At 46.5% G+C, this 16486-nt stretch overlaps 1 long non-coding RNA gene across 2 annotated transcripts; it reads right to left on the reverse strand.

Moving 5' to 3' along the window:
* Positions 1 to 636: 636 nt before the first annotated feature.
* On the reverse strand, positions 637 to 16099 carry LOC104971076 (uncharacterized). Of its 2 annotated transcripts, XR_804609.4 has the most exons (4): positions 10469 to 16099; positions 9028 to 9411; positions 1866 to 2004; positions 637 to 904 (listed from the first exon to the last, which is right to left on the reverse strand). It is a non-coding gene; the product is annotated as an uncharacterized lncRNA (long non-coding RNA). The 2 variants fall into 2 exon arrangements; XR_009495774.1 differs by having other exon boundaries at positions 9028 to 16095.
* Positions 16100 to 16486: the final 387 nt, after the last annotated feature.

Below are 16486 nucleotides of genomic sequence, written 5' to 3' on the forward strand. Positions count from 1 at the left end.
TCTTGGTTATCCACTTAAAACATAGCAATGTTATGTATCTGATTCTTAAAAACATATATATAATAGATAAACTCTAGACAAATATAATCAAGAAAACAGGGGGAAAGGAGCAAATATAGAAATGAGAAAAAAAATAACTAAATTTCAAGCAAATATAATCAAGAAAAGGCAAATAAGAAATTATATGTTAGAAAGTTCAAGGCAAACAGTGTTGGAGGGAGAAATATATATTCAAAAAAAAAATGTAGGAAACTTAACCAATCGTAAAGTATGGACTCAAATCATAAACATGTAGCAGATAATTGGGGAAAGGTGAAGAATAAATAGATATTTGATGGTAGTAAGAAATTATTGTTACTGTTTTAGGTGAACAGTAATATTCTCTTTAGCTTTTAGAGTCTTTGTATTTTAGAGATAAAAGCTAAAAGAGCTATAGATAAAATTACGATGGCATTTGTTCAAAATAATGGAGGAGAGGGGACAATGAGTGAGCCTGTGAATGAGGTACCAAGAGAATAAAGTTGTCCCTGAGATGGTCATTATTGAAATCAGAGGATGGAACATACTGTAAATCAACCATACCTCAATACAATTTCAATAAATAGCTCAGATTAGGGAAAAAAAAAACACCAACGATGTCAGTAGCACCCACTTTTTAATAGTGGCTTAAAGGGAATCAAATTACACCTAAAATAAATTCACAAATTAAAAAAAAATCCTCAGGGAGAACTAGGACTAAAAGATTCTTCTTTCATACCATAATAATTATACAAACACATGGCCAACATCTTACTAAACAGTGAATCACCCAAGGCATTCCTATTAAACTCAGAAGCAGGGCAGGCGTGGCTGCTTCGAGCATTAGTGCTTCATGTTGCTTAAGATCTGACGCATGTAATAAGATCTGAAAGAGAAATAAGAACTATAACTGTTGGAAAGGAAGAGACAAAATGTTTACTATATACAACCTTAAGATTAGGCGACCTAAACATCTAAGCGAATCAACTCTGTAATGTGTGGAATTTAAAGGAAAGCTTAGCAAAAGAGCCAGATTTTAAAATAAATGTGCAACAGTCAATAAGTTCTACACCAAAGAACATCAAGCAAGCTGAAAATATAGCTCATGGATAGCAAAGATTTCTTATTAACAGCATGAAGAAAAGAATAAAGCTTGATGGAGACGCAGCCCAAACACAATGAGAAAAAGCACATTAAAAATGGACAAACACAGCCCTTAAATATCTGCAGTGATGTGTGAAAACATTCTAGAAAAAACAAAACTGAATAAACAAAACCTAGAATCCATAAGAGTATATTCACTATGATTCCTTTTTGTGGGCTAGAAATGATATAAATCCCAGGAAAAGAAAAATTAAAAAGATTTCAAGTAAACTTAAGAGATTTAAATAAGTCTATAATTATTTTTATTTTAAAATTATTTATAATTTTAATAATTCTTTTATGAAGATACACTTTCAGATCATTTTCACTTTCTCTATATTTTTATGCAGTATTATCTGCAACAAGCAAATATAACTTTTGAGGTGGTCCAAAATTTTTTGACTTGTTGAATTGACTTGAGTTTAAAACCAAACAAGTGAAATATAATAAATTTGTTGGCTACTTATAATTTTCAGAAGTCAAGATTATGCTCCTCTGAATCAATCTGAAGAGCTTTTCTAAAACATGGGGTAATACTCAAGAGCAAAGAGTCAGACGAAATTCAAATGGATGAGTGGAAATAATTCTCTGGCTGTCCCGAGCTGGCCAGTCTGCCTAGAAACTAATTTAGGAATTTGAAATGACATCACTGCAGGTGTTCTTTCAAAGTAATACATTCATTTATAATGCTCTGGTTGACAAACCTGGCAGGTAGACGAGAGTTTAAAAGCCTCAAATATTCTCTTTGTTGATGCTCACCATCTTTATCTTCGAATAAAAGTATTTCTACTTTTTTCCTCTGCCCCTTAGGCTCTGGTTCTTGGTTAAGAAGTGTCTCATAAACTTCAGAAGAAGAGAAAAAACATAAGATGATAGTCATAATCTTCTATTTTTTAAAACTATAAATATTTTAACTTCTAGAAGAGACCACCTATCATGAATACTTCAGATATTCCTAAGTCTTATAAAGATTAACTATAAAGTTTATTATAGTTTCCAAACTCAAGTAGTATATGCCAGATTGGCTTGACACATTTGGAAATAAATATACTGAATGTTTGCCAAAGGTCAAGATTAACATCAAATTCAAAAGCTGAAAAGTAAAAGATGCTATCAAAAAATTAAATATATAAACTTTACTGAATAATTTTTTTAAAAAAATCAACAAGTTATACCACTAAGCAGGCAGAGCCTAGCACTTGCTCACAATCCAATAAATATTAAGTACCTGCTATTGACAAAGAATGGTGGTGAGCACTGCAGTTGAGAAGTAGTAAAATATCTCAAGGAATTTGGAGAGTAACCAGGGGGAAAGACAGGTACAAAGGTAAATAACAGAACTCCTACAGATTAACATGAAACACCAAAAAACCATTTTAAAAACCGTCAAAAGACTTGAGCAGACATTTCACAAAAGAAGATATATGAAAGGTCAGTAAGCATATGAAAAGTTACTCAGCAGTATTAGTCAGCAGAGAAATGAAAATTAAAACTACAGCTAGATGCCATTACACACCCACTGGAATAGCTAAAATAAGAAAAAGACACACAATGCCAAATGTTGGCTGCAATGAAGAGCAACTGGAACACTCTTACATTGCTAGGAGGGAATGAAATGGTCCAACTGTGTTAGCGATCTCTTTGGCAGTTCTTTTAAAGTTCAACAGTCATCTGTCTTATGACCCAGCAATTCCATTTCCAGGTACTTACCCCAGAGAAATGAAAGCATGTCTACAGAAAGACACATGCAAGATTTATTTACAATAACCAAAAAAATAAACAAAAATGCCATCAACAGGAAGAGGGATAAACAAAATTGTGGTATATTCATACAGTGGAATACTACTCAACAACAAAAATCATCAGATCAAATCAGATCAGATCAGTTGCTCAGTCGTGTCCGACTCTTTGCGACCCCATGAATCACAGCACGCCAGGCCTCCCTGTCCATCACCAACTCCCGGAGTTCACTCAGACTCACATCCATTGAGTCAGTGATGCCATCTAGCCATCTCATCCTCTGTTGTCCCCTTCTCCTCTTGCCCCCAATCCCTCCCAGCATCAGAGTCTTTTCCAATGAGTCAACTCTTCTCATGAGGTAGCCAAAGTACTGGAGTTTCAGCTTTAGCATCATTCCTTCCAAAGAAATCCCAGGGCTGATCTCCTTCAGAATGGATTGGTTGCATCTCCTTGCAGTCCAAGGGACTCTCAAGAGTCTTCTCCAACACCATAGTTCAAAAGCATCAATTCTTCGGTGCTCAGCCTTCTTCACAGTCCAACTCTCACATCCATACATGACCACAGGAAAAACCATAGCCTTGACTAGACGGACCTTTGTTGGCAAAGTAATGTCTCTGCTTTTGAATATGCTATCTAGGTTGGTCATAACTTTCCTTCCAAGGAGTAAGCGTCTTTTAATTTTATGGCTGCAGTCACCATCTGCAGTGATTTTGCAGCCCAGAAAAATAAAGTCTGACACTGTTTCACTGTTTCCCCATCTATTTCCCATGAAGTGATGGGACCAGATGCCATGATCTTCGTTTTCTGAATGTTGAGCTTTAAGCCAACATTTTCACTCTCCACTTTCACTTTCACCAAGAGGCTTTTTAGTTCCTCTTCACTTTCTGCCATAAGGGTGGTGTCATCTGCATATGTGAGGTTATTGATATTTCTCCCAGCAATCTTGATTCCAGCTTGTGTTTCTTCCAGTCCAGCATTTCTCATGATGTACTCTGCATATAAGTTAAATAAACAGGGTGACAATATACAACCTTGATGTACTCCTTTTCCTAATTGGAACCAGTCTGTTTTTCCATGTCCAGTTCTAACTGTTGTTCCTGACCTGCATACAAATTTCTCAAGAGGCAGATCAGGTGGTCTGATATTCCCATCTCTTTCAGAATTTTCCACAGTTTATTGTGATCCACACAGTCAACAGCTTTGGCATAGTCATGGATAGGTGCAATTACGTGAAAGCATCTCAAAAATGCTGAGTGACAGAGTCATGAACACAAGTAACACATCCTGGAAGAGTCCATTTAATCGAAACTCTAGAATAGGCAAAGCTCGTCTGTGATGACAGAAGTTATACAGTGGTTGCCTTCAAGGTCATCAGAGTAGGCCGATAGCTAACTGGAAAGGAACAAAGGGGGACATTCTGGGTTGATGGATGAGCTCTACATTTTGATAGAGGTGGACAATAGTCCAAACTTCTCAAACAGGGAATTGGCTTCCCTGGTAGCTCAGCTGGTAAAGAAGCAGCCTTCAATGCAGGAGACCCTGATTTGATTCCTGGGTTGGGAAGATCCCCTGGAGAAAGGATAGGCTACCCACTCCAATATTCTTGGGCTTCCCTGGTGGCTCAGCGGTAAAGAATCTGCCTGTAATGAGGGAGACCTGGGTTTGATCCCTGGGTTGGGAAGATCCCCTGGAGACGGGAAAGGTTACCCACTCCAGTATTCTTGCCTGGAGAATCCCCATGGACAGAGGAACCTGGCAGGCTACAGTCTATGGGGTCACAAAGAGTCAGACACGACTGAGTGACTAAACACTTTGAACTAAACATGTAAAAGCCGTGCCTTTTATTATGCTTCAATTATACTTCAAATGTTAAAAAATGGTCAGAAAGTGTAAAAATAGAAATAGTAAACATTTGTGAGTTTGCATAGTAGGGACTACTCATCCTTGCTATCTTAACTCAGGGTGCTGTGACAAAACATCATGGACTGAGAAGCTTAAACGGCATGTATTTCTCGCAGTTCTGGAGGCTGGGAACACTGTGGAACATAGCCGAGGAAGAACAGCAGAGGCTTACAGAACAGAACTATAGTATACACCACTGCCCAAATCCTACATCGACCTAAGCGGGACTGTGAGGGGAAAGTGCCGAGAGATTCCATTCTTGGTGAGGGTCCTCTTCCTGCCTTCGTGCCATGCACTCACGGGAAGAGAGATTAAGTTCTGGTACTATGTCCTCTCCTTACAAGGACACTAACCCCATCATGGGGACCCCACCCTCAGAAACTTATCTCACCCTAGTCACCACCCCAAGGTCCCACCTCCTTATACCATCATGTTGGGGGTTATAGCACCAGCACATCAATTTAGGGGGAATGCAAGCATCCAGGGCACTGCACTTGTTAATATCACGATAGAGTACAATTCTGCTGATAAAATGTCCCTCCGTCACATGAGGCGGTCAAGAGCCAGCTCTGGATAATGAAGCCACAGTGAGGCCAGGAGTTGAGGGCGAGCAGGAAGCACCTCTGAGGACCATCTCTGCGGGGGGCTGAGTCTCAGAAAAATATAACTCCCCATACCTCCTGAACCTCTACAGTAGCTAGTCACTGGAGCGTCTGGGGAAGAGGGTTCAGGCAGATGGGGAAGCCATTGCAAAAGTCCTAAGGCAGGAGCATCAGACACATTCAAGGAATAAGGAGAAGATGGGACTTCCTGATGGTCCAGTGGTGAAGAATCCACCTTGCCATGCATCTGAGCTAGCAAATACTCGAAAGGAGAAACTTACATCCAAAAACGTATTCACTGTGCAAGACAGACTATTAGAAACATCAGATGAAGCCACAGAGAATGTCTTCAACGGGGTTTAAAAGGACAGAGAAATCTCGCACCCCAAGGAACAAAACCACATTAACCAAGATATTCACCCATCATACAGTCACCGCCCCTCAGAATCTAGCTCCATCTGAAAGTGATGAAGTTTACATTGGTTCTGTGATCCGAAATGAACTCGTGGAAAACTACTGGAAACCTTACTTGTTTCACTAAGATACACCCCTTCAGAGTCTTTAAAAAATTGTACCACATTAGTATATTCTTGGTCAGGATACTTTTGTTGGGACATAGATGATACAAATGGAGAGTTGCCTTAGAAGAGAGTTTGCCGGTAGCAGACAAGAATAAAGGTTAGTTAATTTCAACGTGTCTACATCATTGGTCCTCAGCACTCTCCCTTCCCTCACATGTGCAAGGGGCAAGATGCATCACTGCCCTTCAGCACTGATGCCTCCTTAAGACAGTGTGTTCTTCTAAAGAAGGGAGCTGTGCAAAAAGAGGTTCTGAGGGTTGGAGGAGCTATGCTACACCGCTCCCCTCCCCCACCAGGAGAGTCACGGATTCTATCAGGGATTAAAGGAATCCAGGACCATTTGCCTTTTTTTTTTTGACTCAGACCCATCCTTCATTCTCTGTATCCCCAACACCCTATGTGATCTGACTCCATTCCCTTCTTCTCCAGCTTCGTGTATCCTCCCTTCTTGCCAACTTCTAACCACAGTGGACTTCTCATTATTCTTTTTTCCCCCTTTTTTAGAAATGTTGGCTGTGTGGGCTCTTCATTACACCGTGCAGGCCTTCTCTAGCTGAGGCATGGGCTTCTCTTGTGGAGCACAGACGGGCTCTAGAGTGTCAGTACCTGCAGTGCTCAGGCTTAGTTGCAGGGTTGAGCCTGCGTCTCCAGCATTGCAAGGTGGATCCTTTACCACAGGACCACCGGGGAAGTCCCACCTTCTCCTTACTCCTTGAACATGTCTGACATTCCCGCCTTAGAACTTTTGCAGTGACTGTTCCATGTGCCTGAACACTCTGCCCTAGATGCTCCAATGACTAACTCCTTCACCTCTTGCAAGTCTTTTCATAAAGATCATATTCTTAGTAGGACTGACCTCTGTCCTCCCAACAAGTTTTACACACCCCTCTCATGTTCTATACTTCCTTGTTTCCAGTGCCCTTGTCACTTTCAACATCCCATAAGTTTTATTGTATTTGCTCATTTTATTATATTTATTACCTTACTGTATTATACTTAACTATTTTATCTTATTATGTTTCATTGTTTGATGTCTGCTCCCCCATGACAACGTAAGTGCCCATGTCAGGGATCTTTATTTTAGTCACTGACATCTTCTAAGCACTAGGACCCTACTGCTCACATGCTTAACAATATTATCAACTGAATCAGGGTACATTTTTTATGCTCCTCTAGCTAACATATATAATGACTGTAATGTTGCCATGGTAAGAATTTATCTCATCTTTTACTTCCACCTACCCAACCCTCCACTTAGGGAAGACTTACAAGGACTGTGCTGAACATCAAAGATGAGATTAGTGAGCTGTGTCTGAAAGCCTATAATGGCAAACGGGGGGAAACAACTGACCCCACATTTCTCTATCCAATGAAATCTGTGAACGGTGGCATCGACACAATGACAAGGTCTCCAGTCTTCTGGAGACTGCGTCTCTTACTCTAATATAGCTCTCATCCAGCCAAGTGAGGAAGGAGATGGAGCAGAAAGTGTCCTTGTGAGTTTCTTCTTCTACTTGGACTCCAGTCAATCTGAAGAGTCAAGTGGATTCACATCACTGGCATTAGAGTCTCATGTGTGGTAAAGTTTCACCTCATTTGATGGTAAGGAGCAGACTCATGCAGTTCACCTTAAGAACTGGGGTTCTGTGATTTAGTTCAGGAACCATTTGGTAATAAGGGACACGAGAGTGGACAGAATCTAATGTACTACAGGCCCCACAGAGGGTGATCTGGGTGGTCGTTCAGCGTGGAAGGCAGCTCTGGGTTCCATGTTGTCCTGCTGGCCCCCTGGCATTAGGCATTCCTGCGTCTTCACTACGGCATCCCCATTAGCTTGAATCCCCTACTGCCCAGAGGTCTCCACTTCTCTCTGGATGCCTCCTTGCTTCTCCTTTAGGAACCAATTGACTGATTCTGTCTATATCTCCAGGAGAGAGGCCATAACCATCCTTGCTCATTGCTGCTGTCCCTGCTTTAGGCGACTATCCTACAGACCTTCACAGATCGTCCCTCAGCACACAGAGCGCCATCCTTGGTTTGGGCAAGATCTTCGACCAACTCAGTCTCTCCGAGGCTGGGAAATATGGTTTGGAATTTTGGATGGTTAATTTTATGTGTCGACTGGGTCATGGGCTGCCCGGATGTCTGGTTAAACATTTTTCTGGGTGTTTCTGGCTGAGATTTTGAGATTTCAATCAGTTGACCAAGTATGACAGATTGCCCTTCCTAGTGTGGGTGGCCCTCGTGCAATCAACTGAAACCCTGAAAAGAACAAAAAGCCCAATAAAAGGGAAAGCCTACAACGTCCCTGGTGGTCCAGTGGTTGAGAGTCCGCCTGCTAATGCAGGAGACACAGGTTTGATCTCTGGTCCAGGAAGATTCCACGTGCCATGGGATAACTAAGCCTGCCCACTGCAAGTTCTGAGCCTGTGCGCCCCAGAGCCAGTGCTCCGCAACAAGAGAAGCCACTGCAACGAGGTGCTCCAGCACAACAAGGAAGACCCAGCACAGCCAAAAATAAATTAATTAATTGATTTTTAAAAATTAAAAAAAAGAGAGAGAAAGAAAACCTCCTGCCTGAGTGCGTGAGTTAGGACATTGGCCTTTTCTAGCCTGTATGCTGGACTGAAACATCAGCTCTTCCAAGATCTCCAGCTTGCCGACTGCCGACCTGGGGACTTCTCAGCCCAAATAACTGCATGAGTGAATTCCTTATAATAAGTCTGTTTGTGTATACAGATAGATACATATCCTATAGGATTCCCAGGTGGCTCAGTGGTAAATAATTCACCAGCCAAACAGGAGACCTGGGTTCACTCCCTGGGTCAGGGACATCCCTTGGAGAAGTAAATGGCAACCCACTCCAGTATTCTTGCCTGAAGAATCCCATGGATAGAGGAGCCTGGTGGGCCACAGTCCATAGGGGTCACAGAGAGTCAGATATGAGTGAAGTAACAACAATCATATCCTGTTGTTCTTGGGAAAATCCTAACTAACAGAGACACACATCCTAAAATAAGAAGCAGGTTAGAGATACTTACCTCAGCTTAGCTATGAGCTGAGCCTTTGCCTTCAGAAGGGGCAGCTCTGGTGGTTGTGTGGGTCATGGCCTCCGCAAGGGCCTTGTGACTGCATGAGCCAGATGGGGAACCGGTGGGCTTCTGAATCTGACCTTCTCCCCAGGACCTCTGGGATTATAGTAAGCTCCCGGAGCATGTCTGCTCATTCGCTCAGGAGGCTCCATGCATGGCCTCAGATGTCCAGGGCCCACTCAGGACCCGCTGTTCTCATTCCCCACTTCCAACAGTCTGGGGAGGGTGCTGACGGCTTAACATGAAACAGCATCCCTAGAGCACGATGCTGCTGGCGTCCAGTAATTCTGCAGCTCCCAGATCACGGCAGCCAGAACAACCCAAATGCCATTCCTATAGGGCCCAGGATGGATTTTGATAAGCACGGAGAAGAAGGCAAACAGACAGAAAAAGACACGTACCATATGATATCGCTTACAGGTGGAATCTAAAATAGTGATATAAAATGAACTTATTTACAAGGCAGGAATAGACTCACAGACTTAGAAGACAAAATTACGGTTCCCAAAGGGGAAAGGGGCGGGGAAGAAGGATAAATCAGGAGGTTGGGATTAACATACACACACTGCTATATATAAAACAGATAAACAAAGACCTACTGTGCAACACAGGGAACTGTACTCAATAGTTTACAATAACCTAGAAGGGAAAAGAATCTAAAAAATAATATATATATTACACATGTGCCTGTGTACGTGCTGAGTCACTTCGGTCATGTCTGACTCTTTGAGACCACATGGACTGTAACCCGCCAGGCTCCTCTGTCCACAGGGATTCTCCAGTTAAGAATACTGGAGTGGGTTGCCATGCCCTCCTCCAGGGAATCTTCCCAACCCAGGGATCAAATCCATGTCTCTTATGTCTCCTGCATTGGCAAGCAGCTTCCTTACTGAGCCACCAGGGAAGCCCTATATTTGTAATATATATGTGCTCATGCTCAGTCGCTAAGTCATGTCTGACTTTCTGCGACCCCATGGACCGTAGCCCACCAGGCTCTGCTGTCCGTGGGATTTCCCGGGCAAGAATACTGGAGTGAGTTGGCATTTCCTTCTCCAGGGGATCTTCCTGCCCCAGGAATTGAATCTGTGTCTCCTGCCTTGGCAGGCAGATTCTTTACCCCTGAGCCATCTGGGAAGCCTATATATATATACGTATACATATATCTAGAACTGAATCATGTGGCTATACGCCTGAAACTAACTCAACGTTGTAAACCAACCATACTTTAAAAATTAAAAACAAAATTTAAAATATATGAACTATATTAAAAAGAAGAAGGCAAAAAGGAAGCCTAGGCTCAAGACAGCACCCACATGCCCTGGGGCTCCCCTTAGAGAGAGTCAGGAGGGTAAACACAGTGACCACGTATAAGAAGGTAAAGCAAAGTAACCTTATAATGGAAAGGAAAGCAAGAAGCCTGGAAGGTTCCATGGCACGCAGCCACATCCACAGATATTTCGCTTTGGGAAAATTACAGGCACCGGACTCATCAGTTCAGAAAACGACCTGTGGGCTGCCGCCCCATGTGTCCCCAGGGCTGTGCAACAGGGCGGAAAACGGCTTGGAATTAATAGAGCCCTTCAGGGTTTGTTTTCAGCAAATATTTGCCGAATGCCTACGATGCCCCACGCTCGGTGGTTGAGAGCAAGCCCCCTCCTGTCGGCGTGTTCGTTTCAGAATCCCGGCTCCGGGCTTCACTTGGCTGCAAGCGGCAAGGAATTCAGTGCTCTGGGGGACAGGCCTCCACACGTCCAGAGGAGTCGGCTGAGTCTCTGATTCTCTCCACCATCCGAGAATAAAAATAGAGGCTGTGCCATTAAAACGATCCTGGGAGATTAAGGATTTCTAAGCCAAAACAAGACCTGAGATAAGCTGCCTACGTGTCAGCGAGGAGGAGGCGGTGGCGTCGGTCTCGGACGCCAGCAAGTCCAGGAAGTGGCCCCCTGCAGCCTGATGAGACTTGTCCTGGGGCCTCTTCCCTCCTGTCCTGTCGAGTCCGGTCGGCTTGTCAGAGAGGGTGGCCGGGCACTTGGACAAAGCCTTTAAGGCCCGGTATCTGAGCCACAGGGTCTCTGTCGCTGTCCTTTTTGGCCGGGTCATTTCCAGTTAAAACTGGCCTTTGGTGTTGTTTTCAACGTCTCCTCCACTCATCATAAGTGCTTTTAGTAACCAGTCACTCTCCTCCATTGGCTGAGCTTGCATATCTCCCCACCCCCTAGGAGAACCGGACTAGAATCTTCCTTGGCTTCCACACAGATTTCTTGTCTCCTCAAGGGCTTACCCAAGGTGGCCCAGGAAGTAGGAAAGGCTGACACATGACCCAGGACACCTCCACAGGAGGGGCTGCCGGTGGGAGGGTCTTGTATAGGGCCACCCCAGTGAGCCTGCAGAGAGTGGCGTTTACACATGCCCGGACAGCACATTGGAGCCTGTGTCCACAGCCTCTCAAACAGCCAACCATGTGCAAAAACGGGGAGACAAATCATACACGTCTTTGCAATTTCCTCCCCCCAGTTTTGGAAAAGCCAACTACTATAGAGTTTTCTTTAGAAAGAGCTAGATTTGGAGCCAGGGGACACACTTTCTAGTCCCCCACCCCCACCCCCGTGCCCTCATTATGCACATTACCTCGGACAATCGCCCTGGACATCAGTTTCTGCATCTGCAACTCATGGGACATAACTTTCCCTTCTCGTATTTACGGGGCTGTCAGGAGGATTCAAGTGCTTTTCAAGTCTATATGGGGGTGGTTTAGTTGCTAAATTGTGTCTGACTCTTTGTGACCCCATGGAGCCTACCAGGCTCCTCTGTCCATGGGATTTCCCAGGCAAGAATACTGGAGTCAGTCGCCATTCCTTCTCCAGGGGATCTTCCCGACCCAGGGATTGACCCTGCACCTCCTGCATTGGCAGGCAGATTCCTTACCCCTGAGTCACCAGGGAAGCCTATTCAAGTCTATAATACCAAGTAAAGACGAATTTATTGTTATTATTATTTTTTTTATTGCTTTCATCATCATCATCTTTCATTCCAAATGGACAGCTTGACTTTTGCCTTAGGGAAATCGTTTTAAATTAAAAAAGGACTGTGTTTTAGGAATCTGAGTACAATGGAAATGGAGGTTTCTGTAACTTTTATCAAGAGGGAAGAAAAGAGTCAGTGCCTTTTAATTAGATCAGCGGTGTGGAATGTTCCAGTGGGATGGGATCTGAGAACACCATCCCCACCCTGCCCAATGCACAGTGCTCCCAATACTCAGACCCTCCAAGAACGGGTGCTGATGCTGATAAGAGCTCCTGGGTGTTGAGTGCTTGCTGGGCACCTGCCTTTCTGCTAAGTGTTCTGTGTGCGTTATCACACAAACACTCAGAACAGCAGCACCCAAAGGCAGCAGGGACACTAACGTCTGTGTTAACTCATGACAAGATTATGTCTTCACAAGACAAGGCTTTTCCCACAGCCCCATGGCCGGAAAGACAGAGCCCCCATGCCAACCCTGGGCTGGCTGTTGCCCCCCAAGAGAATCAGTGGCTGAACACCCTCATCAAAACAGGTAGGGAAACTGCAGCTCAAAGGAGGAGAAATGACTCGCCCACGTCACTCTGGAAACCAGCCAGTCTGAGACTAGTTCCTATTCCCAGAATAAGGTGCCTTGGCTATTTGGACCTTTTCAAGAAGAAATCCTGCCTGAATTGGCCCTTCCAAAATACAGCCCATGGGGTAGTCCCGGACAGCGCCGATGCAGCCATCTGGTCTACCCCAGGCTCTCTCTCTTCACGTCAGGTGACTTTCCTGACTGCCTGTGAACCTCACCTTTCCTGGACTCTCCCTTTCTTGGCCCACATGCTGCCCGAGTGACACGCTCAGTGCCGTAAATGAGGGTGCTGTGGCGTGTTCTCAGGTCTTACTGGAAGTGTAGCTATTAAAAAACAGTTCAGTAAACAGCCAGCCCAGTCAGTACACGTCAGCAGCCCTGCTCCAAGGCTCCAACGTCAGCAAAGGCGGGCTGAGGCCTCAGGCCAGCGCCCTCTGCAGCTGCCACCCCGCCCTCAGGCCAGCCCCCTGCCCCTGTTGGCGTGGTGAGATTGGCCAGGGCCTAGCAGCGCTGCACCGCCGCCCCCCCAACCCCAGCTGGCTTCTGGAGTGCCCAGATTTCCTGCGGGAAATGATTCCCTGCTCGAAACCGGGACCTGGGAATTGTTCCCCAGGCAACCCCGTTCAGCTCAGCAGGAAAGGAACCAGAACACAGATAGCAATCAGATCATTGAGTCTACGAAGGGCAAGTATCCGGATTGGTGGCTAGAGCATTTACTGTGTACCTCAGTGACCCTGAGTTCCCACCTGGGATCTCCTTGTCAATTCCCCACAAATGAGAACTGCTTCTTTACCAAAAGCAAGAGGTCATGGGAGGTTTAAATAACCTAGTGGAAGAAAGAAGTGGAAGCGGATGTTAGCCCTGACCATTTCAGGCTTATTGGTAACAGACCACATGGGTCCCCAGGAGGAGAGGCAGGGTGGGCGTGAGTCCAGATTCCGGGCTTTTCTCTTTCTCAGCTGGAAAGAAAAGGCTGTGGGGAATAAGGAATGTGGTGGGTGGGAGCAGGTGCAAAGCCTGGACACTGGAGGAGGAAAGCCTGGGAGAGGTCGAGGTGGAAAGACAAGGCTTTGGTGGACGAGCAGCACGTGGACACTGGAGGGCAGAGGTTTGGGTGCCATCTCCTGGGTTTTGGGACCTGCTGGCTAGCTCTCCCTTCAGTGGGTGCTGTCTTGAGGCAAGTTGAGGATGAGGGCCCAGCAGTAGGAATCTGGAGGAGAGAGGGGAAGGGCTGTCAGAAGACCCCCCTCACTCCCTGCACCCAAATTCTGCAGCTGATGTCCATTTACATGAGAATATGAGAACATGGGTCATGTGGGGTGGTGGCATTTGCATCAGCACTGTTCACACTGTGGAGAGCATCTCTGCCCTTCCCACTGTTCATACTGCAGACAGCATCTGTCCCCTTCCCACCATTCACACCTCGGAGAGCATCTCTGCCCTTCCCACTGTTCACACCGCGGAGAGCATCTTACCCATTCCCACTGTTCACTCTCAGGGAGCATCTGTCCCCTTCCCACCATTCACACTGTGGAGAGCATCTCTGCCCTTCCCACTGTTCACTCTCAGGGAGCAACTCTCCCTCTTTCCCACCATTCACACTGTGGAGAACATCTCTGCCCTTCCCACCATTCACATTGTGGAAAGCATCTCTCCCCTTCCCACCATTCACACTGCAGAGAGCATCTCTCTCCTTCCCAGATCCACCTGCAGGGGTGTGGGGTCCTAGGAACCCCCAGAAGAAGCTTTCTGTGGAGCAGGGGATCTAGATGTAAGACTCAGGCCCACTGAGAGCAGGGATGCTCCCGGACACATCCCAAAGCCAATTCAGTGCTAAGAACAGGATCCCTGTGCTGAGAGCTAGCGGGAACTGCAATTCTGAGCACAACGGCTCCAGGCCTGAGGTGTCCTCACAGGTGATGGGGCTGAATCACTCCAGCTCGGCCATGCCCCCAACGTCTGGCGTCTGGACCTGCAGTGTGTCCAGCTCAGTCTCAGGCACACATCTCCTCCTGCAATTGGTCTTAACGACAGCAGGAATCTCCCAGGAGAGCCTGGGCTTCCTGATATGTGTGCCGCTAGCAGTCGCTTTTAGCGTCACTCAGCGCTTGTCTCATGATTCCGCTCTCTCTGTTCTTTGGTTTCCCCAGTTGAGGGTGTCCTCATCTGCTAAGTACGCTGGGATGCGTGATTCTGGTCTCCCAGTGACTGAGCTCCCCTGAGAGCCCAGGTGGCCCTGAGCTCTGCAGAACCGACCAGAGGGAATCCTCTAGGTGTGTCCTGAGACTGTGGCTGCCCGAAAGCCAGCCTCCCTCCTTATGAAAAGCAGCCAGGCTTGTCACCAAAGCCCACCTGGGCCTTGCTTCCCAGGTGGCACTAGTGGTAAAGAACCTGCCTGCCAGTGCAGGAGACATAAGAGATCCTGGGTTGGGAGGATCTCCTGGAGGAGGGCATGGCAACCCACTCCAGTATTCTTGCCTGGAGAATCCCATGGACAGAGGAGCCTGGCGGGCTAGAGTCCATGGTGTCACTAAGAGTTGGACACGACTGAGCAACGTAGCACGTGTTAGCATGGCAGAGAGGACAGTGGGATCTAAACGGTTAACAGTGTCACCAGCTCACCTTGGCTGCCTGTGACTCTGTGAATCAGAAGGCACTCCCTTTAGGACACTTGCGCCTACAGAGCTGGACCCAGGCCTCGGGAACGCCGAATCCATTGGGGTCAGTAAGAAATGACCACTGACCTCACGAATGCCACAGGCCAGCTTCTGTACAAGCAAGGCAACCCCCCTCACGAGCCGCACTCTGCCTGGGAAAGAAAGCCCAGTGCGGTGCGAGTGGAGAAATGGCCAATTGTGCCCAAATAGCATGGTCTTCAGACCTGGGAGCAGGAAGCGGCCACGGCTCTCCCACCCCTCCTCCCACAGTCCTTAGGGTGCAAAAGGTAGCCTCGCCAACCAGCTGCACCAACCCTAGGCAGAGCGTAGCTCTGACATCTGATGCGTCACCAAGGGCACTTGGCTGGTGTTTTGGGAAGAGCCCAGTTTTCACAGTCGACTTCAGATTGCTATGAATCACCCTATCTGATTCAAACGTGGGCTTGGGTGGACTTACAGATAGCTGATTGCCTCAGATTAATCCACCATTGCCTCAGCAGGTAATTTACCTCTGGGAGTTTCAGGGACTGAAAAGAAGTACCATTTGCATAGTCTAAACTCAGAGTCCCAGCAGGAGGCTGTTCTTGGGCCAGCAGCACCCTGGGACAGGGAGGACTCCTGGGGTTCCGTATCCCCTTGTCCTCCCCTCCCTCGTTCCTCCCCGCCCTGTTCCTCCCCTCCCGCATTTCTCCCCTCCTCCATTTCTCCCCTCCCCCTTTCCTCCCCTCCCCCCTTCCTCCCTTCCCCCTTTTCTCCCCTCCCCATTCCTCCCCTTCCTCTTTCTTTCCCTCCCCCCTTTCCTCCCTTACCCCTCTTTTCTACCCTCTCCCCTTTCCTCCCGTCCCTCCTTCTATATCCCATAAATGAACAGCATTCTCCAGGTCATGACTTGGTTCCCAGCCGCAGCCCCTGATAAGCGGGCTCCTACCCCCGTGCTCCCACCCCGGTGGTCTGTCTCTCCACTTTCGGGCCACACAATTTACCACCACACAGTTCTTCCTTGTCCTGTACTGCAATGGCTCCAGCCATGTCCAGGTCCACATGGCAGAAACCAACTGTCTTTGTCATGGGGCGTGCCGTCAACGCTTGTGAAGTACTTTCTGGCTTCCCTCTGCAGACCAAAACCCTGGACTTCCTAATACATCAGGGTTCCAAA

The sequence above is a fragment of the Bos taurus genome, chromosome 1 (assembly GCF_002263795.3).
Source record: "Bos taurus isolate L1 Dominette 01449 registration number 42190680 breed Hereford chromosome 1, ARS-UCD2.0, whole genome shotgun sequence".
NCBI classification, from domain to species: domain Eukaryota; kingdom Metazoa; phylum Chordata; class Mammalia; order Artiodactyla; family Bovidae; genus Bos; species Bos taurus.